General features: G+C 47.1%; 1 pseudogene; it reads left to right on the top strand.

Moving 5' to 3' along the window:
• LOC104848298 lies at window positions 1–587 on the top strand (annotated as a pseudogene).
• Window positions 588–5,633: the final 5,046 nt, after the last annotated feature.

The following is a 5,633-nucleotide window of genomic DNA, read 5'->3' as shown; positions in this document are numbered from 1 at the left end:
ATTAACACGGCTCGAATGAACTGCCCAGCTCCTGTGGAAATCACATACAAGAGCGTGAGATTCCTCATGGCTCACAATGAACCAATGGAAGTTTAAACGAGTTTACGGAGGAACTTGAGAAGTACGGAGTTACCACAACAGTGAGAGTACGTGAAGCAATGCGTGAGACTGCTGTGCAGAAGGAAAGCATCCATGGTTTCGACTGGCCTTCAGACGATGGCGCACCATCGCCCAACCAGATTGTTGATGACTGGTTAAATCTTGTAAAAATTAAGTTTCGTGGGGCTGGGGATTTAGCTCAGCGGTTCTGCCGCCTGCCTCACAAGCGCAAGGTCCTGAGATCGATCCCTGGTCCAAAAAAAATTCGAGTTCCATGAAGTACGTGGTTGTTGTGCTGCTGTCCACTGTGTTGCAGGCCATGGGAGAGCTCCAGTGCTTGGTGCCCTCGCATTAACTGAAGGAGGAATGAAAAACAAAGATGCAGTACAGTTCATGAGACAAAAGCAGCTCTTATATCTGGAGAAGTATCGTCCTAACTGCACTTCAAGGACTCCAGCAGTCAGAGGAACAACTGTTGCTTGCGATAAAACTGGGGGTGCCTGATGCGACCACCTGGGACGTGCAGCGAGACCTGATCGTCCTACAGCTGAGCCCGTGTGTCGGCTCCGTGAATGTATCTGAAGAACTTCTGCAGAAGCGTTGCAAAGCAGTCACACCGGCTACACACAAGCGCAACAGAATCGCAACCTCTGGGTTCGTGATGTGATCAACGTATTTGGACAATCACCACAAGACTCTTACCGCTCAGCGTTTAAATTGCGCTTATTATTTGTATCAATTGACCCAATTCATGTCCCGGACATCCTGCCGCATTGAGTTACGTCTCTAAGGCTATTCACATGCCAGAATCTTAGTGATACGTAAGAAATTTAGGAAGAGCAGGTGCCGAAAGGCCCAGTACAAAACTCTATTTTTAATACCACACAGAGCCAAAATTCAGGGAACTGAGAACACTCTAGGACCGTGGGTTATTCTTTCAGTCGTTTCAAACACGGTAGGGTCTGCGTGGCTATTTACCTGCTCACTTTCTGTTTACATCTCACACTCGTACCAGTCTGCATCAGGTTTGCATAAACATTGATGGTTCCGGGCTGGGGATTTAGATCAGCGGTTCTGACGCCTGCCTTGCAAGCGCAAGGAACCAAGCTCCATCCCCGGTACCAAAAAAAAAAAAAAAATTTGTTGTTTTTGATTATTATCAAGTCTTACGGTGATTATTTAATGTCTTTGTACAAGTTTTTTTTTTTTATTTTGTGCTGTTCTGGGAAACCTCCATTTAAACAATCTACATTGTTGCAGAAGCCCACGTCTTCGTGTCTTCATCTTTAATGTCTCAGACCTAAAAAAGCCTTACAGTTAATAGAATGCTTGCACTCCGAGGCGCAGCTTAATGGGGAGAGCCTGAGGAAAGCCTAGGAGTGGGCTATTCAATATTTTTAGTAAAATGTTGCCTTCGTCTTTGCAGAACATGTAGAATACGCTTTTTAATTTAGTAAATATTTTTAAGAAGGTATAGATGCTTTGTTATTGTAGCTAGAACACTTCTTAATCATAAAATTTCTGAAATTCTTGTAATTTTTTGCTATACTTATCGAAAGTTGTTTACCAACTTATTTTTGCTTGAAGTGTGATTTTTTTTGTCCCAACCTCTTGCAAATAACAGAAGTGAGCCAAGGATTTAGCTCAGTGGCTCCGCTGCCTGCTTTGCAAACGTAAGGTCCTGAGTTTGAGCCCCCAGCACCAAAACAAAAAACAAAGAAACTGCTGCTCTTTGTCACCAATGGTGTGACAGCTGCTCGGGCTCTGAGTTGTGTCTACTGTGGAACCTGAGGAAGGAAGTACCTTAGGACTCCGAAGCTTTTCCTCTCTGCGTCTGCAAGGAAAGGGGGTCACCCCGAGCCCCCGGCCCACAGTGCCGTGCAGTCCCAGGGGTACCTAACTGGGCAGTGTTACCAGAGATGCTTTCCTGCTCCATCTGTAGCACTTGGCTCCTCTCTCTCTCGCCTACTCCCTCATACCTGCTGGCTCATCGTCTTTTCTCCATCCCATCAGCCTTTACTCCTCCATCCCTTCTTGAAGGGCGGCTCACTCGGAGTCTCCAGGTTGCCCAAGTCGCTCATTGCCCGCCTCCTCCCCACCCCAAGTGTCTGGTCACTGTCCCTGTGATGAGTCCTCTGTCCTCCCCGCTTCCACCGGCAGCCAGTGGATGAGCCTGGTCAGCGGAACCACGCGGCCATCTCTGCCTGTTCCCCTTAGAAACACAGCCAGACCTGCTCACGTGAGACCGGTGCACAATTATCCAATTGAATACAACAGTCCTGGATGCTGTTACAAGCGCAGGATGTCCCCTGCAGGCGAGCCTGCCATAGAGTGACAGTCCTTCTGGCTGGAGGAAATAGAAAACGTCACCTGATCTCAGCCCGACACCCTGTATTTCCTCCTCCTCCTCCTCACCCTAAAAACAAAAAAAACTAGGAAAAAAAAAACCACCTGCTGCTGTCTATTCTGAGAGTAGCTTGCTCTCTCTTGATTAACTGCTGACTTCCTTAGCTGAAGTCCCAATTCAGCTGAGTGTCCCCCCAAAAGCTGTTCCTGCGTAGAAGTATGTCTACTTGTAATGTATAGCCTAGGCTTTCTACTCTTTCTGTTATCTTTGGGGCAAAAGATCCTGTTGTCCGGTATAACTAGGATTGGACAAACATCAAAGGCATAGGGGAAATGTTGAGCTTGGAAATGCAATCAGGTACAATTCAAGGAGCACAGCGAAGAGGTAAGAGACTCGGTTCCGGTGGTGACTGTTCTGAGCTGTCTGAGGGACCAAAAGGACCTGGAATTCACGCTGCAGTCAGCTTTCCCATTGGGTGAGCAGAGGAGATGCCAGTAATCTTGTGGTCCCCAAGATTTCTCCAACACTCACTGCCAGATGAGTTCAGATGAAAATTCCAGGACAAAGTGACTCCCCCGTCCCCTTGCTCCCATGTGGGAAGAAATTCTCTTCTTAGAAGGACTGTGTGCTGATTCACTGAAGAAAGAGATGATCTTGCTGCAGCCAGAAATAGATGGAGGTCAAATCTGAACACTGTAGCACCAAGTTTTTGGCACTTTTTCTGTTACAAGTAAGTGTTACAACCAGAGCATTCCAGGTTAGTTTAGGGCAAGTGTGTGGCCATGGCCTGAAGGCCAGGAACTGCCTGAAATACGCTTAGGCTGAAGTCAGCAGCTGCAGGTCAAAGGGCAGAACCAGAGAAAGCTTTCCAGATAGAAGCCTGGGGGAGGAGAGGGACCACTGCTCCCTGCTGGAGAATCTGCGGGCCACATCCACATTACGTGGTACCTGTATCCCTGCAGGGCTCCACACACGTAATACAGTTAATTAGCTAAGAGGACTGGCGGAGGGCCTCCCAGCAAAGCAGTAGGTGGTGCTGCATTGACCCAGCCTCACCAAGAGATGGAAGGGGCAGCACAGTAAGCAGGGACTAGATTCTGGGATCCGGTAAACCTGATTCCCAGCCCAGCTATTGGTTAGTTGTGTGGGCTTAGCCCCACATCCCGAGGCCTTTTACTTTTCCTGGGTTGATAGGATTCTGTGATGAAAAAGCGAGTAAAATATCACACACTGCCAAGAACTCAGGAAACACTCCAAAAATGGAGTGATCGTTATTATTTCATGTAGGTAACTGAAAAGCCTGTCAATTGGCTTTTCTCCATTTCCTATGCATCTCAGCAAAGCCTCCCAGATTTGCTTAGCATTTTAGGCACGTATCACGTACTCCTTCCTTTTAAGATCAGAGTCCATCTGAACCCCCACCCCACCTCTACCTTCCACGCAGGGGTTGAGCCCAGAACCTCATGCATCCTAGCAGTCTTTTTTGGTTTTGAAGGCTTTTGCATGCTGCACAAGGACTCTGCCACTGAGCTAAACTCTTCAGCCCGCATCTCACTTATTTTGATGGGTCTCTTCCTACAAAACGCGACACAGGCTTCTGCACCTGTCCGTCATCACAGTCAGCAGTTGTATCCATGGGCTCCATATCCTTGGATCTATCCAATCTTAGGTTCAAAAACATTTTTTATGTGTTGCTGGAGATTGAACCCAGAGTCTTCATATTGAGCTACATTTCCAGCTTTTTTTTTCTTTTTCTAGACAAGGGTAAGTCATTAGGTTGCCCAAACAGGGTTTGAACTTGCAACCTTCCTGCCTCAGCCTCCTAGAGTTCTGATAGGAGTGTGCAACCATGCCCAGCTTCAGATCAAAAGCACTTGACAACGTTAGATTTCCCTTAAGATGGCCGCCACATGGAATAGCAGCCTCCATGTTAAAATATGGCTTCTCCCCACAAAGGACAGGCTGCTTCTTCCCATCATGCCTCTTCTCCCGCCAAAAGAGCAACCTGATACTTGCTACCTCCTAGCGGCTATTGATGTCACAAACCCCTCCAGTGATGTCACAGGCTCCTCCAATCTCTTAATTCTACCTCGCTCAACTCCACCCCAGCTCAGGCTAACCCCACCCCGCTCCTATAAAAGAAGCTCCCTGTTCTGCCATGTTGCTTTTCCCTCCTTTGTTGGGAGACAGCCCGGCAGCTCCTCCCCATGATAAAGGCTTGTTATGGGTCTGGTCTGGTCCTGGTTTTCCACTCTATTTACCTAAAAGAAAAACAAAAGTTTTGTCTGTACTGAAAATGTACAGAATATTCTTAAATATTAAAATTCCTTAAAATGATACAGTATAACAACTAGTTATATGGCATTTTCACTGCATTAAGTACTATAATCTAGAGATTAAAGTATACAGGGCGTGCACAGTTTACAGGCAATACTATGCCATTTTACGTAAGGGACTTTAGCATGAGCAGATTTTGGTATCACTGGAGGTAGGCGGGGGGGTCCTAGAAGTAGTTCCAGGGGACAAGGGATGACTGGTCTTGATGTTCGTGGTTCAGCTACTCAGCCTTTGGCAGTTCTGGCTCTTTCTTGTTGCCATCAGTTAGTTGCTATTTCGCTTGCCATAGGCTCTGTGCATCCAGTACATTGCCAGATGTGGGGGGTCCCATCAAGTTCCTTCTCGTGGCTCATGTGTCCCTCTTTTGTAGCCTGCAAGGGGCCCTGCCATGTGGACCTGCGCCTTTGATCTCAATGGCTCATTTACCTTGACTGATGCACGTGTCAGAAAGTACACTGCAAGGCAGAGGGTGGAGATACGGTACCTGCCATCAGGAAATTCCCAGCCTAGTGAGCTGAAATGGGTAAACAAGTAGGGTCACAGCACAGAAGAGCAGTGATGGGGTTGATGTGTGTGCGCGTGTGTGTGCTTCTGTCTGTCTGAAGAGAAAGGTGAAGCCCCATCATTTCTATTTAACAGGTGAAGAAACAGGCTCAGGAGACACACAACTAACAAATGGCAGGGCTGGAATTTAAAATCAGGTCCTCTCACCTCCAAGCCTATTATTGCTTTCCCCCTCTGTATCGAGGCCTGGTTATACCTGTACCTGTACATCTGATCTGCATGCATCTTCTATATCTTACTCCATTTTGTTGCTATAACAAAATACCCGAGATAAAGAAACTTATAA

This window comes from Fukomys damarensis, unplaced genomic scaffold, assembly GCF_012274545.1.
Source record: "Fukomys damarensis isolate Sample0158 unplaced genomic scaffold, DMR_v1.0_HiC HiC_scaffold_12, whole genome shotgun sequence".
Taxonomy (NCBI): Eukaryota; Metazoa; Chordata; class Mammalia; order Rodentia; family Bathyergidae; genus Fukomys; species Fukomys damarensis.
The sequence above is the reverse complement of the archived record's forward strand: the minus strand, read 5'-3'. Positions and strand labels throughout refer to the sequence as shown.